General features: G+C 44.8%; 1 long non-coding RNA gene across 1 annotated transcript; it reads left to right on the plus strand.

The window, feature by feature from the left end:
* Position 1: 1 nt before the first annotated feature.
* LOC130521777 (uncharacterized) lies at positions 2 to 16,694 on the plus strand. Its single transcript, XR_008949444.1, has 5 exons — positions 2 to 137; positions 288 to 358; positions 10,313 to 10,465; positions 10,786 to 10,948; positions 16,073 to 16,694. It is a non-coding gene; the product is annotated as an uncharacterized LOC130521777 (long non-coding RNA).
* Positions 16,695 to 16,917: the final 223 nt, after the last annotated feature.

Raw genomic sequence — 16,917 nt, forward strand, 5'->3', positions numbered from 1 at the left:
GATCGGAGCTACTGAAGCGATCGGCCACGCAGAGAAGCAGATGTGCCAGCGGTGCGCTGCGCCGAGTGCTGGAGAAGCGTAAACCTTCAGCAAAGCAAGTCCCTTTTTGGAATGAAGTTCTTTTTTTCCCCTCACAGGTAAGCTCGGATCCCCATCGCTTGCATCGTTTTATTTTACTTACTGTGGGGGCTGCTGCGCTTTCCGACACTTCACCTCGCAGCGCGGAAAAAAGTTTTCGAGTTGGTTAAAGTTATTATTATTTTTTTTAATCATCTGCTTTTTTATAGGCGATCTGAAGCTAAAGCTACGGTATGAACAAAGGAGAGCCAGGGTAAAAAAACCACGGAGAGCAGTCAAGGTGAGTCCCCCAAAGCCGCCGTGCTCGCTCCCTCTGTCTTCTCGTGCGCCAGATGTGGTGCCGCTGCGCCTCGACGCTCCAGCCGGAGAAACGGCTCCCTTCGGCGGATCCGCTGGGAATCGGAACTCCGCAGCCCCTCTTTCCTTCCTGCTCCGCGACTTGAACCGCGAGGTAGCTCGTTTCCCCTCCGTTCCCCGGGCTCGCTGAAGGATCTGGCTGATCGGTTGGCGTCCGCGGATCGAAGATGTTTTCGCCCTAATCTCGCCGCAAATGTGTGAGGCGCTCCACCGCTGCATGCCGTTAGATCCGCCCAAGCATCTGTCCGTCTTTCCATTGGCGCATCCATCAGTGTCACACACACACAGACACACACGCAGCTGCCGCGCGCGCATTCCTGGCGACGCAATACCCCCTCCCACCCGCCGGTGCGCACTCAAACATCGCACTCAATCCCGCACGCAAGCGCACGCCTGGCCCGCGCGCGCTCACGGGCGACGGGGAGCTTTCCTCTCGCTTTGATTGACACAGTCCGTTTTCCAGAGGGCGCCTCGACCGGCGCGTCCGCCTCCGCTCCTCCGAGAAGAACTTTGAGTCTCTCATTCATCCGAATTTTGATTATCAAGGCATCAGTCTCTCACAGTCACCGCGTCAAATATCAAACACGCACGTCGGAAGAACTTTCCTTAACTTTAGTATTTTGGAAAATAGTTTAAAGGGATGTTCCGACTCATTTCATGTGGCGGTCAGCGCGTTTTCCGTGGCATTATTACGAAAATAAGAAGGTAATATAGATAAAACAGAACAAGAATCACGCGTGAGAGGTGTTTGCTGTTGAGCCAGTTAAGTCTTGTATTTTGGTTTGAGTCAGACTCAAAATGACCCCTGCATTTTAAATCCAACCTTTCTTAAACCGCTATAATAAAAATAGAATGCGCCAGTAACGTTCGTTGTATTTATTCCGGCAGTGGACGCATCGCATCTGAACAAACACGATCCTGTTTCTGTCTTGATTTTGCTTGAAAGTGGTTTAAAGTGTGTGTGTGATTAAATGAAAACGATGAATTGATGGAACAGGAAAATTCCAAGAGTGTTTCAGTGTGAGGAGGAAAAACACGACACGGTCAAACTGGCGCAAATATTAAGATCAAGGAGAGAGGCAGATATAAAGATAAAATCATGACTTCCCTGTTTTGTGCCACAAATTCAAGTTTTGCTTCAACTGTCTGACGTATTTTCTTTTTACTCACAAACGTTTTATAAGAAAATGTTTATTACTTTCATGTGTATTGGAAGTTTGGAAGTAAACTTATTTTATTTTAGAATTTATGCGTTATTAGACGATCTATTTTTAGATTTATAATCCATTTATAGTGATACGGTGTGTGTGTGTGTGTGTGTGCGGAAGAGAGAGAGAGAGAGGGAGAGAGAGGTGCACAGCAAAGAACCGCACACGTTGCCAGAGTTTTCTTGCCTTTTTAAATGATCAACTAAAACTTATTTTCTGCATTAAACCAGTGTGAGGCGAAGGTAGCATAAAATACCTCCCAGCTAATTTAATACACTTGTTAACGTTTAAACCAATAATCAGCCGCTTAAGTATCGACGTTTGTTGCTAAAGTGATTCGCGGCGGAGTTCTGCTTTATTATAAATGCTAGAAATACTAAACAGAATAAAAAGTTTGTATGTGTTTGGATGCGTTCCGCGTTAAATGCTCACAGTGAGACAAATGAATGGTCAAAAATGAAGGAAAATTCAGAGTTCCAAGTTCAAATGGACCTGCGCTCTCATTAGATTAAAAGTCATTTTCCCTCAGGCCAATCGGACAAAACCGAATTCTACGGGTTCGTTGTTTTACTCTTATTATTAAGTGTATTTGAAGCATTTTGCGTTTGGTGCAGCGCGAAATGCAGCGCGTAATGTCTCTGAAAGAGCCATAACAGCCCCAGTATGAAAAGATTTAAATCAGTCTCTTAAACGTGTGAAGCAGAACTCCAGCAACCTGATCTCCGGATGCATCGGACGCCCAGAGACACGCAAGTCTGGGTTACTCACGAGGAAATAAACACACAACTCAAATTTAACGTGGGGAGAAAAAAGGCGACGTTAATAAGCAAGTTCATGATGTCAACGGTCAAGTTGATAACCAAGTTATTGGTATAAATCCCAACCAGCAGTTGACAGAAACCCGGTGCGCTGCAGCAGTTCGGGGGTTTTGGAAACTATTTTATGCATAAAGGTCAATAAACTAGATTGGTTGTTTGTTCGTGTGTGTGTGTGTGTGTGTGTGTGTGCGGAAGAGAGAGAGAGAGAGGGAGAGAGAGAGGTGCACAGCAAAGAACCGCACACGTTGCCAGAGTTTTCTTGCCTTTTTAAATGATCAACTAAAACTTATTTTCTGCATTAAACCAGTGTGAGGCGAAGGTACAATAAAATACCACCCAGCTAATTTAATACACTTGTTAACGTTTAAACCAATAATCAGCCGCTTAAGTATCGACATTTGTTGCTAAAGTGATTCGCGGCGGAGTTCTGCTTTATTTTAAATGCTAGAAATACTAAACAGAATAAAAAGTTTTTATGTGTTTGGATGCGTTCCGCGTTAAATGCTCACAGTGAGACAAATGAATGATCAAAAATGAAGGAAAATTCAGAGTTCCAAGTTCAAATGGACCTGCGCTCTCATTAGATTAAAAGTCATTTTCCCTCAGGCCAATCGGACAAAACCGAATTCTACGGGTTCGTTGTTTTACTCTTATTATTTTCTAAGTGTATTTGAAGCATTTTGCGTTTGGTGCAGCGCGAAATGCAGCACGTAATGTCTCTGAAAGAGCCATAACAGCCCCAGTATGAAAAGATTTAAATCAGTCTCTTAAACGTGTGAAGCAGAACTCCAGCAACCTGATCTCCGGATGCATCGGACGCCCAGAGACACGCAAGTCTGGGTTACTCACGAGGAAATAAACACACAACTCAAATTTAACGTGGGGAGAAAAAAGGCGACGTTAATAAGCAAGTTCATGATGTCAACGGTCAAGTTGATAACCAAGTTATTGGTATAAATCCCAACCAGCAGTTGACAGAAACCCGGTGCGCTGCAGCAGTTCGGGGGCTTTGGAAACTATTTTATGCATAAAGGTCAATAAACTAGATTGGTTGTTTGTCCGTGCATGTGTGTGTGTGTGTGTGTGTGTGGTGTGTGTGTGTGTGTGTGTGTGTGAGAGAGAGAGAGAGAGCGTCTGCATGTGTTTGCGTGTGTGTGCGTGTGGATCTGGACCTCCCATCTGCTTTTACGCACCAGCTTTCCAAGAGTGTGTCCGCGGGCATCGCAGAGTCCCGGCGCTCCCACCGCAGCGAAAAACATCCATCCCAAGTCGTTCGGCTCGCCCCCCCCCCCCCCCCCCTCCTCTTCAATAACCAGCACCAACCACACCGCTGTAACCAGCCGAAGTTTCGCAGAGACCCAACCGAAGCGCGGAAACGACGCGCGCCAAAATGCGCACGCAGCATTCCGCCAGTTTCTCTAGTTTTGGGTTTATTTTATAACACAAATCAGTAAATGCACAGATGATGAGGAAAGTGTATTTCACCTGTATGTGTATCACACATCAATTTCAAATGCATCTTTTTTTCTAAAGCACTTTTTCGAATTCTATTGTCTCTTTTTTAGTTGTTGTTTTGTCTATTTTGTAAAGCACCGGGAGCTGGGTCGGGCCGTACTCGGGACACATGCACGGTGGCTCGTCCCTGACCTCCACCACTTCACTCCTTTTACGATTTACTCATTTTCCTTCTTTCTCTTCCGCTACCACGATCTCGCTGGCGTGAAGAGGCTTCGTAGTGCGCAGCGGCTTCACGGAACACTGGGTTCTAGCAGACTGGATAAAGAGCCGGAGGGAGGGAGGGACAGTCAGCAGAGCAACTCGGGAAAATAAAAAAAGAAATAAAAACGCAGGAAAAGGCGGAAAAAGAAATGGATATGCGGTCTGTACATCACCTCGCCATTAGACCTGCATCAGTGGATTATTCCCGGTGTTAAAATAATGTTGATCTGGGAAAATCTGCAGCAATAATAAGCTGACCAACTTGTAAAATACACGCATTTACACATCTTAAGGTGTCTTGTTAATAAAAAAGTGACCAATCTTCTTGACAGGTCAACAAAGCCGCATCATTTCTGGGTTTTTTCTTTTCTTTTCCTCACACTCTTGGATTTTTTTTGTCACTCTTTGATTTTCTCCCTCTCCGCCTGAGGCCTTGCCTGTGGCTGCCGGCCAAAGTCTCCTGCTCTCCCACCTCCGTTTGAGCCGGGGCCCTTTTATTATGCAGCGTTAAGGCTTTATCGACATCCCGGCGAACTCCCAAACTCGTCTTCAGCCGCCGCCACTCTTGACCGTCTGCCCAGGAGACGCAATATTTGCATGGTAAGAAAGCAGAGGAGGTGGGGTTCAGAAACCCCTGGAATAACCTCTTCTAAACTCTCCAGCAGGCAGCATTAGCACAACACCGCGCACGTGCTGGAAAATGAAAGAACCCCCCCTCCTTGAGCTTGCTGTGAAGCTCACAGGGTTGAGAGGGCAAGTGCTGACCAGTCCGCTTTCTTTCTCTGTCTGCTGTTACTAGGTCATGACACACACACACACACAGGTACACGTGCACACACACCTCTCCTTGCGGTCAGTGTTGCCACCAGGGAGAGGGGTAATTTAAGCCCCGCTTGATGTAGCCTATTCATCACTGTCCTGCGCCCCGCGCTTCAAAATTAAGGTCTGATCTACAAAGTCAGAGTGAAATGAGATTTAAAACAATGGCAGAGGTCACAGGGCGCCACCTCAAAACACAAGTTGTGCGTTTTTTTTTGGTTCCTGTTCATCGTTCAAAGGGGAAAGGAAGGGATGATTAGCTGGGCTGCGCTACCAAGGTTCTAATAGTCCCAGCTGAATCTTTACTAATGAGTCTGTAAATTACACTCTGCTGTGTTCCCTCCCAACATTTTTTATGGAACCCCCTCTTTTAAAGTGGCTGTAACCAACTTTTGTCACCCTGGTTATTGGTCATATAACAGAAGGAGACACATTGGTCAATATGTAACACACTTTTCACTCCTTTTGTTGTTCATTAAAACGGGAAGAACCACCAGAACCACCCAGCAACACCAGCACCCAGGGACACATTTAAAAATCTTCTATTTTTATCCTTTTTATGGCAGGGGTGTCAGTTTAGGTCTTTTGGAGTTTAAACCCATGTCTCCCTACAGTGAATGTCATTTATAGTTGTTAAGTGTTCCCCATGAGTCCTCAGATGACCCACGTCACCGAGGTCGAGGGTCACGTTGGACTCATAATCTATAGAATTCCACCATGAATGAGGAGAGCCACACAGATCAACATTTCCATTTGGCGTAATTGTTAAGTAACAAGTGTGTCGGGTGCGACGACGCGTTGCTAACGATGAAGTAAAGTCACACAGCGATATTTTTAGCCTGAGTAGGTATTTCAGAGGAAATGTTTGTGTCTGGCGTCTGATGAGTTACACTGTTTATCGGCATACTGTGTGACGGCGCACTGCTGAGTGAGTCACTGCTTCCTCCTCTGAGTGTGTGTGTGTGTGTGCGTGCGCGCATCTGTGTGTGTGTGTGTGTGTGTGTGTGTGTGTGCTGACAGCTGCAGCTCATTACAGGCACTATTACTGATGGGGACTGCTGGGGGAAATTCCTCCTTCCACAGAGTAAACCACCCTGTTTACCACACACGCATGCACACACACACACACACACACACACGTGCGCACACACACACACATGCACACGTCTGCAAATTAAGGAAAATGAAACTGAAACATCCACCGAACATTTACTTCTGAAAATAAAGAAAAAACACGATGTGATTCCACCCTCTCAACATAAAGTGTACGTGTGTATGTCAGAGCGTGTGTGCACGCATGTGCACAAACACACGTGTACACTCGGGCGCACACTCAGAGCCACAGGGAGAGCAGACTTAAACGGAGATGAGATCACCAGATCCTTGTTGTACTGGCAAACACCAGCGTATCTCCCTCTCTCTCTCTCTCTCTCTCTCTCACACACACACACACACACACACACACACACACACACACACACACACAGTATACAGTGTCCAGTGACGTTAATGAGAAGGCTTAAAGCCAGACACACATGTGTTAGAGTCATTAGGAAGACTTCATAGCTTCACTTCAGGCCACTACACTCCATTACTGTACTTCACTGGCTACACTGCTTGAAAATGGTGCTCTCTCAAAGTCAGGTTCAGGGACCACCAAGACTCCTGGAAATGCCTTTTTGAACAAAAAAAGCCCCCAAATGCATACACCTGTTTCTCTTTATCACATTTATTTGAGGCTACATGTTGGAAGGATTTTAAAGGTAATTTTTCCTGTTAATAAGATTGTTTACTCTCCAGTTCAGGGTTGGACCTTAGATCGTGCTGTAAGTGAGTAGCTGTGTTGTTTTCTTCATCTTGTTGTCGGTGTTTGTTACTATGGTTGATACTTAGAAATGAAAGGAAAGTCAGGTTGTATGTACGAAGTTACATCGTCCCCCCAAAAATGTAAATGACCCTTTTCAATGGCTCCAAAAATCCAAACCATTGAATTCAACTTGTGAGCTCATGCATGAAACACCTCACGTCTTCTGTCCAACGTTTCTCACCCAGGACACAAATTGTCTCCCCCAATAAAACAACAAAAACCTTGTTTTTACAGCGACGCTCCTCTCACGCACGCCCGCGTGTGTGAGGAGCCGTCGACGCTGAACGTTGTTCATTTCAATGAAACGCTCTCATTCCTACTTTTTTTTTTTTTTACATCATAAATAGCTTAAATTTACATCATAAATAGCTGAAATAATCAGCAGGTGAAATCAGGATAAAGATTGTTGGATTCCCACAGATCCCCCCCCAGGAAGGAAAGATGAAGGTCTAAGAGTCCAGGAGAAGCATATATCCGTGGATATGTGAGGGAACCTGCACTTCGTGTTTGATTTGATAAAAAATCACGACATTTTAATCTGATTCCGAAATAAAACCCCGACATTCCGTTCATGAATTTCACACACGTTCGCTTTTATCAGTTTGTTTTCTCCTTTTGTTTCTGCGTCACAACTTGAATTTTCCTCCTTCACCTGCTCAAAAGTAGAAACCAGGAGGCCATTTTATCCTGCTTTTCTATGTAAACCACCTAAAAATGTTTGTTTCTATGACCAAGAATGGAAAGAGAATTTAATAAAGGGAAATATCGTCCTTTATTCATTAAACTCTGGAGATCAGGTTAAAACGTGGCTGTTTATCAGCTGTGAGACCATCAGAACAAACAGGCAGCGCTCCACCTCAGACTGGTGGTTCCTGTCCCAAGGATCCACGTTACTGGGCGGGGCTGGGCCCAGATCAGCTACACACACTGGTACTGGTGGACTCTCTGGTACTGGTGGACACACTGGTACTGGTGGACTCTCTGGTACTGGTGGACTCTGTTACTGGTGGACTCTGTTACTGGTGACTCTCTGGTACTGGTGGACTCTCTGTTACTGGTGGACTCTCTGTTACTGGTGGACTCTCTGTTACTGGTGACTCTGTTACTGGTGGACTCTCTGTTACTGGTGGACTCTCTGTTACTGGTGACTCTGTTACTGGTGGACTCTCTGTTACTGGTGACTCTCTGTTACTGGTGGACTCTCTGTTACTGGTGGACTCTGTTACTGGTGGACTCTCTGTTACTGGTGACTCTGTTACTGGTGACTCTGTTACTGTGGACTCTCTGTTACTGGTGACTCTGTTACTGGTGACTCTGTTACTGGTGGACTCTCTGTTACTGGTGACTCTGTTACTGGTGACTCTCTGTTACTGGTGGACTCTCTGTACTGGTGGACTCTCTGTTACTGGTGACTCTCTGTTACTGGTGGACTCTCTGTTACTGGTGACTCTCTGTTACTGGTGACTCTGTTACTGGTGACTCTCTGTTACTGGTGGACACCCGTCAGTCACCAGTTTGTGTGCGGTGTGCAGACATTTTAGCACATGTAGCTCCAGAACTGTGCACACAGCTGTTGTTGATTCACTGTGACTTCCTTTTTTTTAAATGAGAGTGGGCCAACAATAATGAATATTACTCCCTATTATGTATCCTGTGCATTTTGGTTTTGATTTTAATGCTGACTTGTTGCAGATGGGGATGGATGTGACCTTAGAGCCGCGCTGTGACAGCTGAAGTTTCAACACAGCGTTGCGAGCGGTTCCTGTAATATCTGAAGTCTGCTTCTTATGAAACAGATTGGTTGCTTGACAGTTGATACGTGTATATATTTATATTTACATTACACGGGTTGGATCACATGAACTTTCAATAGTTTCTCCTGAACATACGAAAACAGAAAACACTGCAGTCATTACAGGTCAGAGGAGGGAAGGAAAACACAACACAGAACACCTCGGCAATATAAGCTCAGTTTGATTCCATCTAATAATAATAATAATAATAATAATAATAATAATAATAATAATAATAATAATAATAATAATAATAATACAGACACCTCGTGTCAGGACAGTTTGACCTCCTTCGTCTACCTCAGCATGAGCTCCCGATATTGCGTTAAAAGGATGTTGTCGGGGTCATGATTTGTCTGCTATAAACAGGCGGTCAGGAGCCCCGGGGCCCCCTGGAGATGCTAGCTGAGTTGGCATCTCTGTCTGCTGCACGTCTGTCCGAATTTGGCTTAGCCGCCGCGCTGAAGCACCTGACAGATTGGCCAACAGCAGAGAAGGCCAGCGGAGGGGTCAGCGTGCTCAAATGATCTCCATCTTTCTGCGGAGAGCTAGGTAAGCTAGCTGTAGGACATTTGGTGTCACCGAGGACTGTTTACTGATGTAATGTTCTTGATGTGTCCCCCACAACGCTAACTGTGAGATTCCCTTTGGTGCAAGCGATGAGTGATAGTCGTGAAAATAGGAAGCAGCATTCTTGACAGTAAACAGATGCTGACCAGCAGATCACCATGAACGGGCCTCACAGGCTTTGCTCTCTCTCTCTCTCACTCTGCATGTGTGTGTGTGTGTGTGTGTGTGTGTGTGTGCGTGCGTGCGTGTGTGTGGGGTTCTGGAGTTTGCGATGGTTTAGCCTCAGAAGTACCAACCACCCCCAGAGAGGATCAAGTGCTAAGCTGAGGGCTCAGGAGCTCAGTGCCCCTCGTATATGATAAATATATTTTGTACACACGTATATAAAGTATATATGTGTGTGTGTGTGTGGTGTGTGTGTGTGTGTGTGCACGTGTCCACTGGTTTTAGGGATTGAGGAGGTGATATATCCTTTTATCTCTTGCTGTGGATGAGCACAAGTTTGATTTGAGTTGACCCACATGGCTAAATCCAAACACGGATTCATCTGCGTCTGGAGCTAGTTGTGTGTGCGTGCGTGCGCGCGTGCGTGTGTGGGCTTTTACCTATGCAAAGGTGCCACCGAGGGCAGGGCCTTTCTCCTGAGGGGATGGAGCAGAGGTTAAAGGTCAAGCAAATGTTGGAGGGGTGAGTGAGCAGCCGTGCGAGCAGAACAGAGAGATCATAAAGAGGCGGGTCGGTCGCGCTGTGTGTGTTCCTGAACGTGTGTGTGTGAAGGAGCAGGAATATTTCTCTTAAGCACAGGATTAATGATCACTTGTTGGATATCTGAGTTATGGCAACTTTGATGTCATTACTGGTATTTAGATTTGACCTCTGTCGGATCGTCGTCCTGTTATTTTCGGACTGGTTTATGTGTCATTACCACTGTAGAAATTCTCTCCGTTTAATGTTTTTTCTGTTTCTTGCGTCACTTTGAAAAACACTCAAAGAGCAGATATGCATGTCACAGTGTTTTTTTTCTTTCTTATTTCCAATATTAAATATTTTATTTTGGTATTCTTGTCACCTGGTCCCCTGCAGGCTCCTGTGGGCCCCTGACCCTGTGCTGGGAGAGCCAGCAGATTGCTCATTCTGGGCCGGACTTTCTGTACAAGTGGACTAGGCTGCAGAGCCCAGCACAAGCTCCCAGTCATGATCAGTGGTTATCAACCAGGAAGGACAAGAAAGGAGGAGGTATGATTGTGGGTATCCCAGATCCCATTGTGGTGCTCATGTCTTTATTTGCCTTAATAACGCAGTTGCTAGCCCCGCCTTCTACCTCCAGCTGTGACGGTGCCTAAATCTCAGGGAATGCAGGAACAAATTCTACTTTTGTTTTAAAAACCAACACATTTTTCCCCGTCTTCATTTATAAATCAGTAATTTCAGCCCGTCACTGCCTGTATCAGCTTATCTAGAGGCAGGTTCGTTGTTCTTGTCAGGGCGAGGTGTTGAACTACCTGACCATTGTGTGTGTGTGTGTGTGTGTGTGTGGGGGGGGGGGGTGTTAAAAGGCAAATCGTGTTTGTGGTTGTGTTTCCACAGCTTTGACTGTGTGTAGCAGCAGCCATGTTTGGACACATGGTGCCTCCAGTCTCGTCGCTCATCTTTCTTCCGCATGTTAATGCTGGAGAAGCGTCGGTAATGATGCGGTGCCGCCGGAGCACGTCCTCCCAGGTATGACACCGTCTGCAATCACGCACGCGCGCACACGCGCACGTGCACAAAACGCTTAATGCAGAGCGAACGCATCACTCTTTCCTAAGTGGACTTTTCACTCATCTCTCCTCCCTCGTTCCTCCAGCTGTCCCCGTCACCCTGCGCTCATCTACACTCGCATCACCATCACTTCGTGGCACACACACACACACACACACACCTACGTGCACGCGCAAATCTCTTCATCGAGTGCTATTGTGTTCACATTCACACACAGATTCCTAACATCACACATCCAAACACACACACACATAAACGATGCTTCACACATTCATTTTTACCTTTTACGCTGAAAGATTGTGCTGTGTGTGTGTCGTTGTGTGTGTGTCGTTGTGTGTGTGTGTGTGTGTGTGTGTGTGTGTGGAGGGGGTGACAGCAGAGTAGGGGAGGTACACAGGAAGTACATTAGTTATCACTCCATGTCTTCTCCACCTTTTCACTTCCAATCACCGGCTGATGCCTGAGAGCCTGGTCGAGCGGCGTCTCCCAACCCTTCGCTTTTAGCCTCCCGTCTGCTAGCACACAGACACTAAAAAGGCCTTCCATGCTCCACTTTAGTGTCGGGTCCTCGGATCTAGATGACACTTGGCACGCCGCAGAAGCCGCAAGACAACTGGATGAAATATTTAAATGAGAGGCGGCAGGGGCAGGAAGGCAGAATAGACCTCAGAGGGTGGGGGAAGGAGGGAGGGAGGGAGGGATGATGTTGAGATATTAAGAAGAACGTGAAGAGAAGAAGAGCGTTTGACAGGAGCAGATGAGGGCTTTCACCTCCGAGCTGGACCCCAGAGAAACAGACTCATAATGTCCATCGTTCTGTCCTGAAGGCGTCACTGTGGTGCCCGTTTAATCGCTGAGAACTATGGTATAAATCTCAACAACAGCTCACGGTTCATTTTTAACTAATTAAGATACATTCTGCATCCTGCTAAAAATTGAATTAGAGGTGAAAATAAAATAAACGGAATTGCATACTGGGTAATTTTTCCAAACACACATAGACAGATTAAAAGACTGACACGTTAAACACGGATGGAGCTTTGTTTGTTTGTTGTTTTTTTTTAATTTTATCTTTGTATTTCATGGGAAACTAAAAGTTGATTGTGTGAGTGTGAGAAAATAGAAAGTGTGTGTGAGAGTTATTCTGCAAAACAGTCTCACAGTTGCGTTTGGCCTCATTAGATCATTATTCTGTCAATGAATCTGAACTGGACAAAGACAAAACTCATTTATACAGTTGTTTCTTAACTTGTTGACATTTTAGGCCTCATAGTTCCGTATTTAAACAACTACAGTATTTGGCTGACAGAGCAGCACAAACAGAGACCATGTGTCCTCTCCTACACACACACACACACACACACACACACACACACACACACACACACTACAGTATTTATACAGTTCACAGACTGTGTGAATTAAAAATGTAAAACTTTTTATGCAGACGCAGAAGAAACAGCCCCAAATAAAACTACGGCACAGAAAAAGTGAATCTAGTAGATCAAACTAAAGGCACCAAAACAGATTAGCAGAGAAACAGTCAGCTACTGTAACTACTGCTTTTATTTTTTTATTTAGTTACACACGCGTGCAGACACACACATATTTGCAAGTGGTGTTTTTTTTTTTGGGTTTTTTTTAAAGGAGAGTGTGTGATCTTCTCTCATAAGACGATCAAATTAAAAATGGAGGGATTTTCTACGTGTTTGGCTCAATTCAGGATAAACTTCAACAGTATTTCTGGAGTGATTTTGGTGTGATTTTGGCCAGTTTGTGTCTGTATTTACATGGATGCTTCTGCGAGACCCAGGCTGAACCTCAGCGGCAACCGTGTAAACAAGAACAAGAAATGATCCTGATCAGTCCGTTGCTTCACATTTCTGGAAAATCCAGGATGTTGAGACACGACGCCACTGAACAAAAGGTTCTGTGATATCCTGTGAGTAAGTCACAACAGAAACGTCAATAAAGTCCCTGTTTAACATTCAAAGTGTTTGATTTATTGTAGAAAAACGCACCAAATTGTGCCACATCTACGGGAAAAATGTTGTAAATCTTCCGAGAATTTGCCCGAAACCTGAAATCTGAATTGGAGCTGCGTGGTGACTCCAATGTCTTCAGATAAAGAGATAATTGTTTGAAGAATTCTACAGAACATTGAGCTGTAATAATAAAACCCAGGCCCGTGAGGAGCCTCGGGTCATAAATGAGTAAATTAATAACATGTGTCGCGTATGATAAAACTACAGGAAACACTATTGTGTGTTTTACATTCAAACAGACACTTCGTGGTTATTGTAACAAAGAAAGAGGTCAGAAAAAAAAAAACAGCTCTTCATTAATCTGCAGAACAAATTCTCCACGCTGCAGTGGAAATGCTTGCATATTGCCATGCAGTAGTTCAAAGTAAAGTATTACTTCAAATAAACATTGTGTTTCCCAATGCCGGGCTTGTTGAATAAATGGAGGAGAGAAGGAGTTTTTCTGCTGCACTGATTGGCTGCAGATGTACGCTCCGGCCTGGGCTCGGTTAAAGTCCCACTGCCAGGAATATTAACGACGACTCAATAAATAGAGCCGTTAGGACTGAGGCATTTCCTTGTCACCATGTCTTGGTTTCAGAGCGGATGTTTCACGTTGGCTGTTTTTCCTCTTGTGTGTGTGTGTGTGTGTGTGTGTGAAGTGTTTTACTCCTGCGCGCCGTTCCTTATAAAACACTGGAATCCAAGCCTGCTGCTAGTGACAACATCCCAGAGGACATCCCATGATGAATTTGAACATGGATTTATGTCCCGCATACACGCCTGTACACACACACACACACACACACACACACACACACACACGTCATGTCGTCGCAAGAAAAGAAATAAGCATTTTAATTCATTCCTTCTAAAAATAGAATTTAATTAACAAATAGGTGAAATGTTGATCAAATTATTTGCAGCTGTTTGTGGACTAAATTGGGGGATACACCGGATGTCTGAAAAGTGGATAGAACGTGTCCGAAGACCTTTAGCCGAATAACTGAAGCAACAATAACAATAATTCTGCGGGAGCTCAGTGGACCCATTTCTACATAAAAGCAATTTTCACTGTTAAATAACGTCCAGTCAAACATAAAACACTTGACACTGCTGCGTATGTTCTAAACTCTCATCTTGTCTTGTATTAAAACACACTTGGTCCTGAATTTTGTCGCTGTATTATTGATGCGGTTCAACAGCTCAAGCCACTTTCCCAAACGATGAGTTCATCTCCAGCCTCCACGTCCTCCCCCAGCCTCTCACACCTCTCGTGCTGATCCGTGCAGCCATCAGATCCGATCATACGGAGGAATCCTGATCGTCGGAGAACTCCTCAGAGAGACGTGACGGAGAGGAGCCTAATGATTAGCTCAACCTTTACCTGATCAATAATCATTTATCCAACAATATCACCGGCAGCCACAGTCCCATTTGCCATTAACCTCAGCGATGAGAAGAGCGGCAGTATTGTTTCCTCTGGCAGCTTTACGGCCTTTAGATGAGTGGTATGGGCTGGGATGGAAGCTTAGGGTTGCGTCTCCATGGCTCAGATCCTATTAAGGGACTGAAGGTGTTTTAGTGTGGTTGTGTCATATAATTACCCCTCGGAATGATTGATGGTGACACCAGCTGTTGCAATGGCTGAATCCGATGGGCCTTTTTAAAAAAATGATCTCAGGGTAAAACAGGGGTCTTACGTTCTTTATGCCGCATGTGCAATATTAATTAAATGAATTAGGATGCAGAGCCTTGTTCGTCAGTGTTGCTGGCTGCGGACATGAAGAGGTTAAAAGTGATCTTTTTTGATCATTTCACCATTTTCCTATTTCTGCAACGTGAAAAATATCTCCCGCCCGAACCCACAGCGAGCGCAGCGGCAGCGGCAGCGGCAGCGGCATCCTTGATGCTTGTCTCCTCTGTGCCTCCACGTTGCCATCTTTATCATAACCTCTCCTCTTTATTGCCTCTAATGACGAACCCTCTCCCTTCATTCATTCTTTATTGATTCCCACTGATATCGCCTGAATTATTTTCCAATTACAGCAAATAAAGGAAAATCCATGGCAAGCGTGTGTGTATGTGTGTGTGCGTGTATCTGAATACAGTATGAGTATTTGTAGTTAGTTTCTGAGGTATCTGATAAAGGAATAATGCACATACAACAACAACAACAATGTACAGCCGCAGCACAACACCAGAGAGGATGAAAGAGGTTAATTATCCAGCCATCTTAAAAAGACCACGTTCCCTGACACTTAGCAAGTGTGTGTGTGTGTGTGTGTGTGTGTGTGTGTGTGTGTGTGTGTGTGTGTGTGTGGTGTGTGGGTGTGGGTGTGTGTGTGTGTGTTTGGAAGCTCCCCCTTCAACTGAATTTCATAGGACCATAAAGAGATCCATTTTGCACATATGAAATGTAAATGAGAATGTGGCATTTTCCGAGTTTTAACGACGTTCCCAGATCTCCGGCGGGTCCGGTTGCAGGCTCAGCGGTCCATCAGATGGCTCCGGTTAACACCCACATGTCATTAATTACCACAATTATTCACGGTAACATAAAGGACTCATACTGACTCATGTTTTAACACCTTAGCCTTGGCTGGCCGACAGTTTACCCAAATGGGCAATAAATATATTAAGAATGTGCATTTTCTCTGAGTGTATTAAGGAGAGATGTACCTGTATGGGTTCCATTTATTATGGGCTGTACTGGGTGACTGTTCCTCTGTTGTCCAATTAGATCAAATTACATTGAGGCAGTGTCAGAGGAAGTGATGGTTAATGATGTAAAACATTATCCAGAGGAGCCCGATGCACATTGTTTTCCCCCATCAGTCATATTCGTCTCATGAAATGAGCCACAAGAGGAAATTGAATTAGCTTGTATTATGCACATATCTGAAAAGTGTTTTGCTGTTTGTAAATGTGAGCCATGTGTTATCTGCTTATGTCTGCTTACTCCAAAGTGCACCGCCTTGCACGCCTGCATTTGCAAATGTGTGTTCAGTTTGTCCCTGAGTGGATCTCTGAGTGCGTGTCTGTTCTGACCCTCCAGCCCTTCGCCTTCCATCCCTCCCTCCAGAGTGCACGTGAAATATGGAGCTCTAATTGTCCGGCCTGGACCCCACATTCCTTTCACGGGCCAGCCGACCAACACTGTGTCACTTTAACAACTGCGAATTATCACTGCGATGGAGAGCTCAGCCTCACAGTGGCTCTGGGAGAATATAGATACATTTCCCTCGATAAATCTGCCCAACTGCACACACACACACACACACAGACACCCTCACACTGCTGTGTGACTGGTGGTTTTAGCACATCATTACATCTGGCTCCAGATTTAAGTCTAAGCTGAAGTATCCGCCTAGAAGAGAGGGAGAGAGGATGAATTAGGGCTGATATTGTTTCACAACACAAGCTGACAGAAGAGAGATGTCACCTGATGTCAACCAACAACAACTAAAGATAATACCTGCTGTACCTATGTCGCTAACTACGAAGCTCTCACAATAACATCTGTTGGTACTTCACGCTAAAGGCTGCTCAATCTTGCATAAAAGCGTATTTTGCTGCTGGAATTCTCTCCAGAAGACGTGTTCAGCGCATCACATTTTCTTTTTCTGGCTGTAAAATGGATCAAAAATAAACATTTGTATCAAACCAACGACAGAAAAGTTCCCTTTTTTTCCTTCCTTTAATATCTCAAGTCTGTCTCTCGCACACAAAAGCATCAAGAAAAGAATTTAAAAAAATCATATTTCTTTTTTTTTTTAAAAAGACAACATGAAACAGAGCACATATGTAGAGAAAAGTCCCAATTAACCAGGACCATTAGATCCCTCCAGCCTGCCATGTGGTTCATTTTTATATAGATGTTTAACAAAAACAATCGGATGC

This window comes from Takifugu flavidus, chromosome 2 (assembly GCF_003711565.1).
Source record: "Takifugu flavidus isolate HTHZ2018 chromosome 2, ASM371156v2, whole genome shotgun sequence".
Taxonomy (NCBI): Eukaryota; Metazoa; Chordata; class Actinopteri; order Tetraodontiformes; family Tetraodontidae; genus Takifugu; species Takifugu flavidus.